Source organism: Nilaparvata lugens, chromosome X (genome assembly GCF_014356525.2).
Source record: "Nilaparvata lugens isolate BPH chromosome X, ASM1435652v1, whole genome shotgun sequence".
In the NCBI taxonomy this organism is placed as follows: domain Eukaryota; kingdom Metazoa; phylum Arthropoda; class Insecta; order Hemiptera; family Delphacidae; genus Nilaparvata; species Nilaparvata lugens.
The window spans coordinates 65,010,287-65,029,218 of NC_052518.1; the positions used below are offsets into that span (position 1 = coordinate 65,010,287).

The window sequence follows — 18,932 nt, forward strand, 5'->3', positions numbered from 1 at the left end:
CAAGGGGTTTACTTTCTGTTCACTTGAATTATTCTCCCTCAGATGAACTCAATTCCATGTGATCCATGTCCCTGTAAGTAAACTCGAATATAATGAAATCACTCTTTGTTTATTCGATTATTCCTGTGATGGTACAGATAATTGGGCCTGAAACCTGCAGTACATAATTGATGAGTTTATTCCGCAAGAAGTTGACTCACATTGCAAACACTTTCAGTTATTAATCGTTAATCCCCCCTTTCTTGTTAAATACCTGAGGGTAGAAGTTGAGCAGCCTATATATAATAATATATGTTGACTGTTTATATAATAATAGGCTTATAGAGTGACCCAGAATTACGAATAACGAATAACAGTCATGAAACGAAATTAGGAAGGGTAAAATAATTTAGTTTATGAAAATGAGAACTTTATACCTTGCCATTTAAACTTAATCACATTTATAATTTTTTGAAAATGGCTTTCTCCTGCATTATTGAAATTTGTGTTGAAGAAATTCTCAACTGAGATATTGTAGATTTGATTCCGAATTCTGTTTTAATTTTCAATTCATGATAAATCATTGATAGAATCGTGTGTGATATCCACTTTGCACGGCAGTCAATGGCATGGTTCTGGCTGCAACGCCACACGTTATAACGTGATGAGTACGTGCTGTTTGCATATCCCGTCAGGTGTGACACGCGAGCTACTACCTATCAGCACTGCCAAGTCGGCAGGCCAGTATTTTAGCCACAGAGTAGTTTAGCTCGCATTGCAGTGGAACCATCCCAATCGACCGTGCACCTCGGTCGAGGCACTGCGCAGTTCGGGGGGTACGTGGGTCTGTCTGTTCGGGGCACGGACGTATCCTATACAGGCCAGGAAAACTACTCGTGGTTCCCAATGTAATTGTATAATCTGGTTTCCAATTGTGGACGTATCCTCTACAGGCCAGGAAAACCACTCGTGGTTCCCAATTGCTGTCTCGGAGGTGGGTGATGCACGTCCAGCCCACAGGCTCCCAAGAGGTACGCGAGCGTTTCGGAAAGAAGCACCAGTGAGAGGGGTTTTTCGACATGGATGTCAACATGCTATGATGATAGAGACAGAGGTGCTACTCAAGTCCCACAGTCTGGGTTGAACAACGCGCTGAAAATCACATAAGTTTAGTAATTTCGAATGCCTGCTACTTCCAGAGACGGAAGTACCCTGATTCCCATAGTCTGGTCTCTCACTGGCTAACCCCGAAGCTCCACCAGACAGCCTTCACTATGCCCAGCTACTTCCAGTGACGGAGAGTTCAGATGACTCGATCGAACCATGAACCTCCCATAGTCTTTTTGGGGCCTTCACCAGCCGTTCACCCATAAGCCAGACTTCTTCCAGGGACGGAGTCACTCAGCCATCACGTGTGCTAGGTTTCCCCTGCTTGGCGGTTTTTCCCTTCATCACGAACTTCAAAGTAGCTCTGAAAAGAGCTCCCTAGGAGCTCAAATTCCAGCCTGATTCCTCAGGAACCAGCAGTCAATAGCAGCTGAGCGAGTGAGTGTTGTTTAGTAACCGTGTAATCTCTATTCGGTTGTTTTTCCTGGCCCCATAGATCGCCAGTTTTGTCAAAAGTGTTCTCAATTAATGAGGTTGGATTGATACAGATAATCCAGAATGAAATTCACAATATCTCAGTTTAAATGGTGCTGCGGTCAATAAGGAATCCTCAGCACATATTTATTCTATTTGTTCATTAGTGTAGGAGGAAGTCATCTAAAAAAGAAATAAATGAATTTTTTTCCGAAATTTCAAATCAAATCTATTGTTCATAATGTATATAAGATTTTCATAAAATATACAATATGATATTAGACAATATACATAAACATTTACTATAATGGAAATGAAAATCACCACCAGCAAAAGTAAAACTTTTTGTAAGTAAAAGTAAACTCGCTGGTGCTGGGAGTCTATCCTAATTAACAATGAATTGGATATTTAGCAAAAATAAAGAGAAAATAAACCATAAGTTGAACAATACCTAAAAATAAGTTTGATGCAAGAATTAATTTCAATTATACTATATTATGCAATAAATTAAGATATGATACTGATAAGTAATATATATGCCAGTATAACATTAAAGAAGGAAAAATAGAGAGCTGCTTAGTATGAGTACAAATTATGAAAATATTCACCATCTCACCGTAAATTATAAAATAAAATAAACATATTATATCATAGTCATGTGTGTGTATTTATGCAATATGAATATTGTGCAGGATACAATGTAAAATTTTAATATGAAAAATTTTATTCTTACACAAATTACAGAAAGCTCAATTTTCAGAGTTCCACCTCCCTGATAATTTGCTAGAAGGTCATCAGGTATTATGTTAATCAATCTAGAGCTAACATAAACAAGCTGTTTCCGGATTACACTCAAATTGCTGTTAAATACTTTGAATTGACTTATGACGCTAAATCTAAATGTATAGAAGGTCTCATAGCTTCCTCAAAGTACTGCCTGTAGTTATGGTACTGTCTGTAAAATATTTTTATATACAATTGCCTCAGAGTCATAACACCAAAATCTTGAAATAGGCTACTTGCTGACTAGGATAGTCTGGGTTTCCGAAGTATAGTTTAGAATTATTAATAATGCTTGAATGGCAAGTTTTTGTGTTTTCATGCTGTGGATGAAATTATTTTTCCATCCCCATTTTAGTTTGTTGACGTTTTTGTTTAAGTCTCCATTATTCTGGGTCAATCTTTATTTAAGTTAAGAAAAGTTTTTTAATTACTATCGTGTTTCGTAATGACAGTCATTCCCACTAATTGGGTATTGAGTAACTTAATGCTCCCATGTTGTCTAAATACTATTCAGATGCGATGTAGAGGCTATTTAAGAATAAAGCAATTTTCCATACGTTGCAGGCCAGGGATAGGATGAGTTATAATGAGTAAAGTTATAATGGTAAGAGAATGGGTATTTTCAAGTTCAAACCCAAGTAACTTCTGCGACATATTATCATGATTTCTGCTATCATACGGCGAGTTGAATCCAATCAAATTCAGCTGTCGTAAAATGACGGAGCATCTGCGATCAAAATGGATGGATCATTTATGACGGAATAGGCCTATAATACGCAACGGGGATCCGTCGTCCTTGTTATTGCTAAGAAACCATTTTCCGGTGATTAAGCTTAATTGAATTTTTGTGCAACTGCCCCCTACTTACGATTGCACGTAGGCTATGTCTATTCAATTCAATCGAAGTGACGTGATACAACGGAACCAATGCACGAATGTAACCTGTAACGTCGATGCAATGACTCCATCCTACGGTGGTTAAACTGAGAGTGCCTTTTGATTTCCTTGCAACTGATCCTTTGTATTATAGATTCACTGTACTTCATACACATTCATTAGAATTACTATATTATATTTTTGTTTGGAAGACAAAAGATTCTAACTTGTCATTCAGCCAAACGGCCTTCATCTTGCATAGTTTTTTAAATTAAAATTATTATTTTTTAAACAGAGCAATGCATAGTTACAATGAGTCCAGTAAAATTTAGTCCTCCATATCCTCATGTTTAAAAAATAATCTTCCACAGTGTATAATTGAAATAAGCTACATCCTCCAGAAATAAGTTTTGCATATTTTTTTTATATATAATTGTACTGCATGAAATTTGATTTTTTTACTACGATACATACAGCCCAACAGCTTACACATCCTATAACAGCAAAATAAAAGTGCATAGCATTGGAGGAGCATAAGATCACATTATAATAATCCAAAGCCATTTAAAAATTCCAATTTTCAACTCCAAATGGGCTCCAAATTTAAATCTTATAAGGCAACTCCACAGGTGTTTTCCACCATCTGCATAATATAGTTACCTGCTCGTCTACCTGACCAGTAGGGAAATTTCGTGAGCAAATAATTCCCTTTTGTTGATTGGTAGCAATGGCCCGAAGAAGGCTCCATAAGTGAAAGTTATCTGTCCTGTCTAGCCAGTACATGGTCGGAGGCCCCAGCAGGAAGGCCCATTCCTTTTCGTTTTTCAAGTCGCGGAAAGCAAAAGTAAAAATCTCTTCTACCTTCTCTTTTTTACTTCGCAACTAATACTTCCAATATTCTAACGTGTTACCAAACTTCGCTTCGACTCGGAATATTTATTCTATATTTGTGATGATTATTGTTTGTTAACCGAGGACTTGGTTGTGTGTTTATTTTACACGGTGCAGGAGATCTTTTTTACCTTCCAGTTGGACCTATCAAATGTGAGTATAATTTACCAAACAAACTGTGAGACAAATATATTTCACATAATTTTGCCTCAAATTATCAGAAACATATTCTTCAAGAGACACTCATAATGAGCAAGATGGTAAATAGTAAAGTGAATGTCATTGATGGAGACTTACTAGGTTCACCACTGTAGACCTACTCCAGCAGACTGACTAATTGGACTCGCCGCTGACATTCATGAAAAATATATTCATTTTCCAAAAAATGTATTATAAACAAGTTAATTGTTGAGGGTTGAACGCTATTGCAAATTTCCTATTACGTGATAAGCTATTACCTGAAAATCTATTACTCCAGACGGCAAGAGAAAGTAAAAGGAGAGAATTGGGCTTCAGTACTTGATTTGAATTTATAATGTCCATTCAAAATGTCATTCAAACCAACGCTTGATATGAGCTTTTAACCATGAAACCGATTAAATTAGACCATTTCGAGAGTGTTAGTTCCTTGTAAAAGTGAGTGTGTTACCTATATCTGCAATCTGCTATCACCACGGGTGTCGCCACCATAAGGGACAACGGGATGCGCCCCCCAATATTTCAAATATTAAAAATGTCCCTCCAAACTTTGTATATGAGTAACTAGTATTAGAAATTGGACTAACAATGGATCCAATCAACGAAAGGGTTATTTCGGCCACGCCTCAAATTATCATTTTTATCATTGACATTAAAAGACATATCGAATATCAAAGCGTTTAGTGTAGCAAAAGTCATCATAGTGGGCTTTTGCAATATTGCCTGTGACTCCAAACAATACAAACAGATACGTCATTGACTAGAGACTAGATACAGTATAATAATATACCAATGGAGCCGGAAATAATTCGTATTATTTTCAGGAATTCTATTAGGATCAATCAGAGAGAAGAAATACAGGTGAAGCATTTCTTTCATCTATTTATACATTGAACAAATAATGTTGGTAAATTATTTCATAGATGAATAATACTTTATTATTTCTTGTGGCTTTGCTAATCGGAATCAGTCGATCGCTGCCAGAGAGTATAGAATGTAATGATCACTGCCTTGTACAGAGAACACTTGATAATTGAAATAACAATATTTCTCAGATTTACATTGCCTCGAACTACTTGATCATACATCTTTTAAGATCTTGAAAGTTGATATACGAAGTATATTGTATAAATTGAAATGATCATGGTCATTAGAAATCCATCTTTATTGTCTAAGAATTCACTTATCTTAAAAAATGAATTTGTTCAGTAAAAATGCTACATCCATTATCTGTTGAACTCTATGTTTTGTTATCATGAAATTGGGTTATTCACAGCCTAGCTTGGGAGAATACATTAATTGTCATCCCTGATCTAAGTGAGCAAAAACATTAAAATTTTAATTTGGATACTTTGGAATTGAAAAAATATATTTCTATAGTTGATTTTGATTGAGTGATCCACTTTCTCGTCAATATTATTCTATTTGAGATTGATGCCCTTGAAATCCTGGAGCGTTTTTCTGGGCAGACGATTGAAATATCCGAAGTTATTGTTTTTATTGTATTTTTACATTTTTTTTACAAATTCTGCAAAAGTTTTTACAAATTCTGTTAAACGTGAACATTCGTCATAATCTTCGTGATGAGGTCGTTCTAACAGCATAGTTAACTGGCCAACATTTGATTAGGCTTCATTTAGTCAATAGATTTTTAGACTTTGATTTGTATATCCAGAATTATTATAATATAATAATAAATATCGGGGCAACGAGCTTCGCTCCGGAGTACAAAAGCATAAAAGCATAGTTTATATTTATTTATTTATTAATAAACAGAACACAATTCTTTAGAATGATTGGGGAAGGACTAACAGACACAGACCAAAACTGTTTCTTCCCCGAATTTTGATTCATACACTGTAACTAGTCCAAAAAGTAGGTTATGTTCCATACACTTGAATTCAGGTCCAATTTTCAGTCCAAACATTTGAAAACAGAAAAGTTCTACTTTAGATTGTTCACAAACCAAATTGAATAACAAAATAACACTCACTAATCACTTGAAACTGTAAAGTGATGATTAATTTTGAAAAATTTGATATACTTTAATTTAGAATGATATACTATGTTTGCTACAATATTTGTTAATATAAATAAAAAAATGGATCTTGAATAAAATCATATCGATTATCATGTCAACAAATCAGATATTTTGTTCAAGTCGATTAAAATTTCTAGATAATACTTCTCGTGAGATAAGATGATTGATTGCAATAGTTCAACAGTTGAATATAATTCTGTCTCACTCCCACACACGCACTCGCATCTTCCATTATCGACAGACGACGAAATTAGCAGCTGTTTTTCCAAGGATGAATAATCATTATCCTTTTCATGTCCTTCAGCGAGTTTTCCCAGGGATGAGACCTAGTGAAATCGAAGTTTTGTATCATAAACCTACTATGTTCCAAATATCGTGAAAATCGTTAGAGCCGTTTTCGAGATTCGTTGGACATAAATAAATACCCAAATGAATATATAAATATATACAGAAATTGCTCGTTTATTCTAATAGGATATTCATGAAAAATATCCATATTATGGAATGGAATATTGCTAGTCATCATTCACATGCATTTAATTTAATTCGATTTACATGGATTTGATATGGTAAACAGGAGTATTATTGACCAATGAATGATAAAATACATGAAATAAAAAATTGATATTATAATATATATTATATAATAAAAACACTTCATTGACATGGGCTACTTTTAAAAATAAAGGGTGCTATAAGATTTTGTATTGTTTTATTAATTATATAATAATATTGTTTATGTATCTTCATAAATATTGATGAAGGTTTGTACTAATATCCATTTTTAGAATATGATACGAGAAAATACCCTTTCCATTAACACTCGATCAAGATGCAAGATGAAAGGAAGAGTAGTCTTGAGAGAGAGATACTATATTGAACTAATTACTGGGAGTTACTAGTAGACTACTCAGAAAGAATGCAACAATTACAAAAAAAATCAACAATCATTCACAATGCATATATATCAGTAAGAATGCGATAAACTAGATTAATAAGTTTTACATCTATAAAAAAAGCTAAAAGTATTAGTAGATGATAGATAACACCTAAATTATTGAAGGAAGGAAAGTTCTACATTTGAGATATGAACAAAGAAACTTTGAGGAATAAAATGCAAGGTATGATAACAATATTGTAGAATTATCACGAGTTACATGAGAGCACAAAAAATACTAAGGTGTAGAAGGTATTGGAGATTCAGTCAGAGCAAGGAGATGATATTACCAGTGAGAACGAGCGAGAGTTTGAGAGTGATAGAGGAAGACTTAGTGAGAGGAGGGGAAAAATATTGATAGAGGGTGGTATCGCTGAGTGAGAGAAAGGCTTTATCCATCCGCCCTATACACATTCATTCGATAATGAGATGATAAGAAAGAATTAACTTCAAATAAAAATTTCTTGTACAGTATTGATTATTATAGGATGCACTGAAAAAATAATCAATTCCTAGGTGCAGATTTTTCTGATATACATGTAACTGCCTAACTGCTGTTACCATCAAACTAGAGATATATTTCTATTTATGAATTTTCTTTAGTTAGAAACCAGTTATATACATTTTATCGTACGTTGGATTCTGCACTTACGTAAACAGAAGGTGAGAACGCTACAATACTTGATGTGCTTTTCATTATCCGTGGATGCGTCATTAAATGATGCTTTTATGATATTCGTCCAACTCGTGATGATGAATCACGACTTTATGATCGAGAGTCGAACGCGGAAGCATGCAATATCTAATCGTCTTCAATATTACAACATCAATTTCAAATATTTCTTTATGTTTTCTCTTCTTCAATATGTGCACCAGATTGGCATATACCTCAGATATTACTCCCACATTGAAAATAATTGTTTGACAAGCCAACATGGAATGGAGCATTAGAGAAATATCTTTCTTCTTGTCATTATCATAATTATTATCAAATGTAATCAATGTGCTCATGGAAGGCTTGTTTGAAAATATGTATGATAAAGAATGCCTGAATATTGTTTCATGCTATAAATAAATACTCCAATGACTACTATTATTGGAGGCAGGCTGATTTTAAATTCATTGATACAACCTTCCCTTCACTTCTGACTTCCCTTTTGTAGTATAATCATCACTATATTGGAGTTATAATCATCTAGTTGCTATAAAATTCGAAAAAATCCCATTCCTTGAATGTAAGCTTAGTTTAATTTTTTTTCAAATAAGAGATGCTACGTATAAACCGCAAATATTCGGGATTACTATAATTGCAGCATTGATATGAAAATAAATTTTTCACAAGTTTACAATTCATTTATTACATATCGTTATTTAATTATAATGTGAATTGATTCGAAATACCTCAAGTTGAATCGGGTATGGATTGTTTCTTTCGATAATCTTGAACTTGAGGACATATTCAATGAAACTCGTTGGCAATTTGAAGCTACAATTGAACAAATTAGCAAAGTAACTTTATATTTAGAAGCGTGATTTTTCAAGCTGAGAGAAAAAGAATTAGTTGATTATGTTACTCAGTATTTTCAATTGATAAATAATTGATGTGAATAGAGTTCATAATATGGATAAAATGTTCAGTAATGGAATGTCCAAAGTGTCCGCAAACACTAGAGCTTAAAATAGTACTGTAGTCGGAACAGGCAAACAGTAGATTTGAAAAATTGAAGTGTTACTACAATATAAAAACGTCAAGTGCTCTTGTCCTATCAGAATTGATGATATTTGCAGGTGATTCATCAAGAATTTCGGTGTTTTAGTATGAGAAGAACTTATAATGAGTTTTACATACTTGAATTTATTAGAAATCCAAAATTTTGACATGACTGAAGGAAACCCAATTCACAATCTTCAATGAAGGTCGAAAAATGAAATGTCAGAGGAGGTGATAGATCATTGAATCATTCTGATTATATATATATATATATATATATATATATATATATTATATATATATATATATATATATATATATATATATGTATATTCTGATTATCTATCAGGAGATTCAGGGCCTACAATTGATTGGCCTACTTTGAGTTATTGTTCGGAATTATATTATATTACACATATTATATTATATATATAGTGAGGTATCATTTTGGAAACTTTGCATTGTAATAGTATATTTCGCACCTAGGGTCGAAAATGTACGTTTTCCGGCTCGAGATCGCGGTTTTCAAGTTCGAGACGAAGTCGAGAACTTGAAGCATTCGAGAGCTGGAAAAACATTTTTGCCTGTGTTGCGAAAGCTATTTTTCGCCACACCAAAAAAAAAACATCCCAATATTTATAAGAAATTGAAAAATTAATAAAATTCAAACAGCCTATTTTGATAGTTTGAATCTTGGTTATGACAACTTTTACTGTCAATTAATTTCAATATTACTAATTAATAATTTACAATAGTGACCATATTTTTATACTATTAATATTTCGAATAATTGTTTGAATTTTTATAGCTCGCGCTTTGCGCCCGGTGCAATATCTCATGGATAGATGGATGAATAGAATTTTCATTACTATTTTGAAATAATGTGATGAAAAAATTAATATAATTGCATATTTCACAGTTTTGTCTCAAAATATATCTAAAAAATTGATTGAAATTTAAATTATGGTAACTAATATAAAAAATAGCTAATAAAAGTCGAAATTCATTGACAAAAAAAAATGTCATTGACCGAGATTCGAACCTAGATCGTGTTTGTTATTCACTGAGCTGAGTTCAGTTGTATTACGCCTTTACGCTCTCGGCTATTGGGTATTGTTGAAGGAAGAGGCCTGACTGATAACTCTTAGCATACACGTAATACTGTAAACTAGACTTCTAAAAAAGTTTACTTCACTCCTAAAAAGCGTACAACCTTTGACTATAGAAAGAAGGTTGTTCTTTCTATAGAAGAAGGTTCTTTCTATAGTCAAAGGTACAACAGACTTTGGCTCATGACTTATATTATTAAAATTAATATTATTATCTGTTTCACAATAAAATTTTCACTCTGAATTAAGTCAGGTAACGTATGTAGGCTACTATAATATAGTGTATAGCGGCATATTAATTTGAAGCCGGTTTGCCGGCATTTTCACAACAAAATATTGCTCTGAAATCATAGAGAAAACATTCGAAGATTCAATCTTGAGTGGGCCTAATGTTTTCTATTGTTCATTCTACTGTTTAATAATGAATTACGGAAAAATTACTAGGAATTTTTTAGTCAAGGCTGAGTTTCACCAGTAGGCTTACCTTAAACTTCAGATCTCTGCTGTATTTTCTTGTTATTATAGTTGATTGTATTGCATTAAGAAGTGGAATACGATAATAAAAAAGAAACAATTATTACTCTACCTCACTTTTAAATATTGATACAATTATTGTACTTTGATTTCAAATTCGATTCTTCACTTTTAAATACTTGCGATACGTACCTTTCTGACAATGGACAATGCAGCCATTGTATTCATTGTTTGATATCAAAAACACAATAAATATTAAATTATTAAACAGTAATTTATAAAATATATTATAGACATAATACCGCGATTCACGATACATAATTATATAGATTATTACAGTCGTTATGAGATTATCTCTCTATGATTTTTGTGAGATCGGGATCGGACACGATCAGCTGTTATTCAAGGTCATTTTACAGCCCTAGGGCCGTAAAGTTTTACTGGCCTGGTCGGAAAACAATCACTTTCGGCTTCCATATGACGCACGTAAACCAGCTCATTACATCCAAGTGTGGCGAAAATGTTATTATTGGAAATCTATGAAAATATGTAATGCTCTTAAATTGATAAATAAACTCTTCTGGATGTGTCGTCCAGCATCCAGAGAAATTATTATTACTTTAATGTTATGATTGGGAGAATGGAACTTATTTGAATTCATATGGGAGAGTTATGAGTTTATGAAGTTAGATGAACTTTCTGTGAAAGATGAAAGAATACAGTAACTCTATTGTTTAATCAACAGTTAATTATAAAAAATATATTGGATTGTGAGTATACTAATACGTGAATTTACTTTAAGACGCTACTAAGAAAAATAATTAGAAATGCCGATTTGAAGAATAAATTGAAGATACAGTAATAATAAATTGAGGAATCGAATCAAAACTGTATTAATGATTTATCATAATTGAATTGCTTCCTTTCTTGGCTTTAGACAGTGGCTCTCAAAATTCTAGACAGAGTGGACCTCTAAATAGACAGAGTATATTCCTCAGAAATACGATAATATATCTGGCTATCACTGGATCACTGGCTTTAAATGTAAAACTACTGTCAGGTCCACCCGTGAGGACTCGTGAGGAATCAAATAAGGTTCCAAATAAAAAATTGAAAGTATTCTAATCTACAAGTCATCATAGATACATAGATAAAAGTGAAAAGATCACTAATTTTAATAAGAAAGAATTTGGAGTGAGGATTCTCCAGGTATTGGAGTTTAACCAGTAAAGATCAAGTACTGTGATTTGTATTGAGGAGATGCTACATGAATTTTTTAATTGAATGATAGTTTGAATAGGTTTGTGTCCACCACAATCCCTTGTTTTTATAGTCTTTTTTGTAGAGCCAATTGAAAGAACGTTTACAGAAGCAATCGTTCTACTGTACTGGAATTGAATAGATGGCCATTATTATAAATGAGATGAACTTGGATATAGTGAAGCAAAAGGAAGTGGCCAGAAATAAGTAAAACGTGATGAAATATAGAGATTGTACAATGTAAATAATAAGCAATAAATTGTTATTCATATACTAAAATAATAATTAGGCTTCTTCCAACTTGAACATTGTATTATAATTCCAATTGATGAATGTATGAGAAATTGTTTTATAACAATGTTATAAATGAAATGACTCAATTGTTATGGATGAAGTAAAGAAATATTCTGTATTTGCAGCTGTGACCGACCAGAAAATCTGTCTAATTATTATAGCCTGGTTTGGTCCCGGCTCAGATAATGTTTTCAATTATTAAAACACACCACTTGTTTCGTAATTTCAATAATCAGAACACCGAGAGTACTATGTAAATTCAAAGAAATAGATACGGTAAGTGGCCTATTCTTTCAACGTTTCAAATAGCAACGTTAAGTTATAAAATGAATCTTCGATGAGCTTGGATAGCAATGTCCATGCCACAGCTAGGTCAGTCTCGCTCAACCTCACATAAAAATGTTAAATTTAATCATAGAATGCTCAAGAGACCGTACAGAGGCAAAGGCATAGACAGAAGGAAAGAAGAATGAAGTGATATCGTAATGCGTTGATATTATAAATTGAATTGAGAAGAGGGTAGAAGGAGATGATGAATTTCGCCAATCGCCAAACGGCGATCAAACTTCAGAGCTCTAGTGGGCTTTTTACAACTACAATGACAAAATTCGCGATCCTGATTCGAAAAACCATAGTGATAAAATAATACTGAATACTACTAGCATATTGCCATTTAAAAGCTAAAATCTAACCTCTAACCTTTCCCTACCACGATTTTAACCTAAATGAACATAATCTTGTTACACTTCCAAACTAACTCGCACTCTCTATCTTCAATTTTCAATCTTTCTCAAAAATGGAAGTCTTCAAGTATGCATTTCTTCTATTTGAATGCCTTTCAGTGAATTATCCGAGAAGTAAAGTCTATAGCAAACAATTTCCTGTATCACAAACTTACTATCTAATCCAAATTCTGTCAAACACGTACAATTTCCATTATGTGATTCACATTGCGGGCAATTATGTTTATTCCAGGCAATCTGTATCTTTCCAGGTCGATCAATTTGCAAGGTCTTTCAGGTGGATTGAAAACACCTCAGTAAATTATGAAAAATGCACAATATATGAACAGTGAGAAATTCGTATTGCGAATGCATTTTCCAAGTTATTGGACGGTAATATTTTGTTTGAAAATAATTCATGCAATCCATTTCTCTATAATTCAAGATTCGCTGTCAAATTCTGGCGCAATAACTGGAAATATTCAGTAAACCACAGAGTTACAAATCTTTTATCGAGTAATTGAAAAGTATTAATCAAACTGTACTTACAAAACTAGCAAGTCTTTCCATTTATCTTGCTCTGTCGCAAGCTTCAATGTTATAAAGTGACGTATGCATCTTTTGAGAAGGGCCTCTGCCCACCTTTCGTGACACAGTCTTAATCAATGAGCAATTTTTCAGAATTCTCTTGCAACAAGTCAATGACTACATCCCTCTCTAAGTATTCGTTCGCATTCTTCGATTATACATTTTTGCATAACGTCTCGAATTATTGCGCTTACTAACCATGAACTAATCTCCAGTTTTTTGTCAGACTATTGTCGGTTTCCATTCATCGTTACACGCGCTCATACTGAATGCGTTTTTGTATGAAATTGATCGTACAAAACTGTCTAATGAATTAACGAACGAGTAATATAAAATGATATGTTAAACGAGTGAAAAAGGTGTTAGTGCTCTCATTGCATACGAGTTGGACGTACGTTTATAGGGACATCTAGAAACATTCACTCATACAACGTTAAAGACAATTAACTACAGCTCTTCGTGTCAACAATTCAAAGAGTCATTATTGAAATTGTGAATTGACTATCAAATAATATTTGTAATAATTCACAACCATGATAAAATTATAAAATGAACGCTAAATATGAGGGAATAATACTTTTATAATCAGGCCCGGCCCCAGGGGTGGGCAGACCGGGCGGCCGCCCAGGGCGGCAGGTTTTGGGGGCGGCAAATTTAAAGGAATGGAAAATTTAAAAATACAAATAAATAATAAATTCATAATATCAAATGTGAATGGTAAAATTATATAAGAAGCTTTTCAACCTCGAGCGAATGAAGACTTTTCTAAGATCAACAATGTCCCAGGAATGTCTGAGTGGTCTAGCGAACATAAAATAGTTTTGTCCCCAGATCTTGAAGAATTGGTGGAGGAATTTCCCCATGCAAAGGTCAGACGAGTTCTACTTAATCAAACAGGTGTGTTAAACAAACTTGTAGAAATTGTAGTTCTAGTTACTTAGTTAATTACTTAGTCTCGCCCAGGGCGGCAAAGTCATTAGGGCCGTGCCTGTTTATAATTTATTGGCCGAACGAAGTGAGGTCTAAGTTCAAATCGACGGTTTGGCATTTCTCTTAATGTTTAATTGTTTATATATTTATATGTTGCGCATTTACGGCGAAACGCGGTAATAGATTTTCATGAAATTTGACAGGTATGTTCCTTTTTAAATTGCGCGTCGACGTATATACAAGGTTTTTGGAAATTTTGCATTTCAAGGATAATATAAAAGGAAAAAGGAGCCTCCTTCATACGCCAATATTAGAGTAAAAATCCGACTACAGAATTATTCATCATAAAACAGTTGACATCTGGTACTTGTGAATGAGAATACTGCGTGAGGTCTACTGTTCACAGAACTACTAGTTTATTTGCCAAGAACAAAATATAAGAAAGCTTTACAAAATATAAAAATAAGAATATGCTATTGCACTTAACTAGAGCACATACATGAAAATACAAATACAAAGACAGTGATAATTTATTACATTATAAATAATGATATTACACATTATAACATTAGCAAATTATATCCCTATTTATAAGATTAGAGATAATCGATATATATGAATCAAGTAGAGTTCATTTTTAGAAGCGATCACACACAGCAGCAGATTGATGGAGGAAAATTTCCCTCCCCACGTGCCACACAGCAGCAGATTGACGGAGGAAAATTTCCCTCCCAACGTGCCACACAGCAGCAGATTGACGGAGGAAAATTTCCCTCCCCACGTGCCACACAGCAGCAGATTGACGGAGGAAAATTTCCCTCCCAACGTGCCTCTCTGCTCACGTCTGCATGCAGAAGTTTGATTTTTTCTTCGTTTGCCTGTTGCTGTGTGCGTTGGCGTTTGGAGGTTGATCAGAATGATTAGGTCTGATTTATACTTTCATTATGATTACGTACTTTTCGATGAAGAAAAACGCATCAAGAGTGTGAGGACTAAATTCGTAAGACATAGGCTACGTTTATGCCAAATAAGATTCGTATGGAGGTTGAGCGCGGCCTTGCTCTTATCATTTCTCAATACTATTCTGCGTTCCCAATGGATATCAACATTCCAGGTTACTTAGAAAAGTCATACACAGTTAACCAGCTCCTTATCGAAATTGAAAAAAAGAAACAATGAATCAATAATGACCAGTCGACTTGATAAGTTATTTTAGAAATTGAATCAATATAGCTAAATTTCACTTTTTTGTACTTCTTGTGGAAATTTAAATTGTCTTTCTCATTCTCTCCTCAAAATACTCAAGAATCCGAGGACTTTTGAGAAGCCGTGCGTTAGACTACATGTCGTCTCAAATAAATAATAAGAAATAAGCGTTTTCTTAGGTGGTTAACAACAGTAGTAGGCCTATCCAGCTGACACGTATCCAGAGGCGTTTTATAGCCTACTTGTAAACAAAGGAGTTATTCTAACATATGCACGTTCTTGTAGACTTTACTTTATTGAGATAAGCTATCATCAAATGTTTGCATACAATAGAACTGGCCTTGCTGCACTCAATTCAGTGTTGAGTTCCCACCATCTTTTAGCATTCTTATCTATTGATCGTTAAAGTCTCCTCTGTTGAAAACGCATGCATTCGCCAACCAAAAATGAGTGTACAACTCATACGGTTTTATATTGCACAAAACACGTTTTCGCGTTTTTGCGGAAAATTGCCACGTTACTTGTTTAATTGTGCAACCGGTTGTTCAGTACAAACATGTGTGGAAATCACGTTCGAGTATGAACAGATACTGTACTGTATATCTTTGAATGTGCTGAACACAATTCAGAAAGCGAACTACAACGAGTGTCTCTATGGCACTGTTATTATTTAATACAGTGTCTCCAAATGAATTACCGGACTCAAATAGATGGATTTATCTATATTCATATAAAAAAATATCTGTATGTTTATTTGTTTGTTCCCTATAGACTTGAAAACTACTTGACAGAACGGCATGAAACTTTAGGAATATGTTGTGTGAATATAAGGGATGGTTACTGACCAGGAATTTTAATAGGAGGGCTAATAATAATTATTTATTAAACCATTTTACAGACCCATGTTTTCGAAATTTTCGGCCGAGCGGCTACCGAAGAACGGAAAGATGATCATGATTGAAGATCATATTGCAATAATATGATTAATCATCTAAAGTTACCAGCTGTAATAAACACGTCACCCTGTGATAAATTTTGTACTGGTATTGAAACGGTAGTTTGGAGTTGAAGTGTAGTTGATTGGTACCAGCTGTAGATAATGGCTCCTTAGAAGACCTATACAAATAAGTATCAGTCCTCTATCATTGAGAAACTGGGAAATGTTGGAAAAAATTACTCCCCTCATGAAAGAGAGTTGTTCATATTGCATTCATTATTTACTGAAGAATGACAGAATAATTTACAATTTTTTTGAATTTAGCTTAGCTTATATTCATCCTAAAATGGAAGATAGAAAGAATATGGAATTCTCTGTGATTCATCATACATCGCATATTCCCTGGACCATCTATTGACAATCAACAACCATGAAAACATTACATTCATCTTTGAAACACTGATTCAACCTATCTATTTTTTTTTTCGATTCAACACTTTACTGATAGATATTACTACCAATTAGTTGATAAGAATATGTTTTCGGAATAATAAATGCTGCATGACTAAGCGCATAGGAAGTCGTTATTCAGATGTAAATGAAAATATTGATTGTCGGATAAATTTCATGATTCACCAAATAAAGTCAAGTAGTGTGACATGAGATACATCTACTTTTTGGCGGTACGAAGTTCGCCGTGTAAGGTGGTTATAAATATAGAAAAACTTATCCAAATTTTTTGAATGTCATGATTAAATAAAGGACATTTTGGGCATTTCCATAATGATAATCTTCGGTATTTTGTAAGTGATTTGTTTATGCCCTTTTCATGATAGGTTAATCTGTATAAATTGAATTTTGTCACTCTCGGAACAAAGCCAACACTGGAAAGGTGACTTATTTGGATCGATGAATAATTGTCCAGCAGCTAGAACACCTCTGCGGGTATCTAGAAGTAAATGCATTGTTTCCACCAAAGTTTTTCATACATAATGATGTATACATTCGTTCATTTTTCTGATTAAACTTTGAACTCCCGTTTTAATTACAACGCACGGTACTTAAAGCTTCCAACTCTGTCAGGGGTGCCCACAGGGGGGGGGGTTGTTGAACACCTGCGTCGTGCTCAAATCGAAAAAATCAGGCCCAAAATTCAAATCTTGGGGGGGATCCAAAAAAAGGCCAACAGTGTTTCCCAAACACTGTTGGGGGGGGGGGGGGTTTGCGCGGGCACCCATATTTAGTTGTTTACTTTTAACACATTCCTCTTCCTGTGATGTTACCACTTACTAGCTGATTAGTTATCCATGACGGCGGTGTTAGTATAGTATAGAGGCGTAAAAAACAAATACATAAACAATGTGTGGTTTAAATACGTAAACAGTACATTAATTTCGAATTGTGAAGCATTGTCCTCGTACTCCTCAGCACATTCTTCTCCCTGTAATGTATTGACAGATTAGTAAGAGTGTCATCACTAATGACTAGTACAGTGATATGAAAAAGCCATGTTTGATTAATCGACTCGTGGAGTATTATCCTATCAATTTCCCTCTGATATTGTGTGTTTTTGGCTGTGGGTATTTGAATATTACTATCGTAATCCCCTACTACTTGGGTTAGAGCCGTTCAAGGTGATCGATTTAGTCTACCCTAGCCATCTAGCCATACCCAAACGGTGTAGGAAGTGCTGAATCCAGTTGCAGTTATATCACTAACTGAGCGAAGGCGGTCACCATACATATATATATATATATATATATATATATATATATATATATATATATATATATATACTAGACAGCTTATTTACTCTATATATCGGTCTAGATTGAGATCAGGCGTGGCCGGTAAAAAAAAGTCTTTACCTGGTAACTGTAAAGGTTTATAAATCGAACCAACTTCAGTCGGTTAAGTTCTCTTTCGGCCAAACTAATTGACGTACTTACGTAAGTTCTTAGTGGCGACGAATTGGAGAATTTAGGTCGAGCAATGTGCTGAACTTCTTGTTTCATTTACAATTGAGAAAAAAAATCAATACTGTCCTTTCGTTGCACTATATCGATTGATTTATGAGAATTGCGGGTTAACCAGGGCTACCTCGACTTGAGCTACTAACCAGGGCTACCTCGACTTGAGCTGCTAACCAGGGCTACCTCGACTTGAGCTGCTAACCAGGGCTACCTCGACTTGAGCTGCTAACCAGGGCTACCTCGACTTGAGCTGCTAACCAGGGCTACCTCGACTTGAGCTGCTAACCAGGGCTACCTCGACTTGAGCTGCTAACCAGGGCTACCTCGACTTGAGCTGCTAACCAGGGCTACCTCGACTTGAGCTGCTAACCAGGGCTACCTCGACTTGAGCTGCTAACCAGGGCTACCTCGACTTGAGCTGCACTGTGCACTGACCACTGAC

At 34.4% G+C, this 18,932-nt stretch overlaps 1 protein-coding gene across 11 annotated transcripts in view; it reads left to right on the forward strand.

The window, feature by feature from the left end:
• Positions 1-3,990: 3,990 nt before the first annotated feature.
• Positions 3,991-18,932, forward strand: part of LOC111062931 (A disintegrin and metalloproteinase with thrombospondin motifs 16) — a 196,913-nt gene continuing 181,971 nt past the window's right edge. For all 11 annotated transcript variants that reach the window (XM_039441366.1, XM_039441370.1, XM_039441372.1 and 8 more), the window contains exon 1: positions 3,991-4,263. The gene's annotated coding sequence lies outside the window, so the exon portion shown is untranslated. The remainder of the gene's footprint in view (positions 4,264-18,932) is intronic.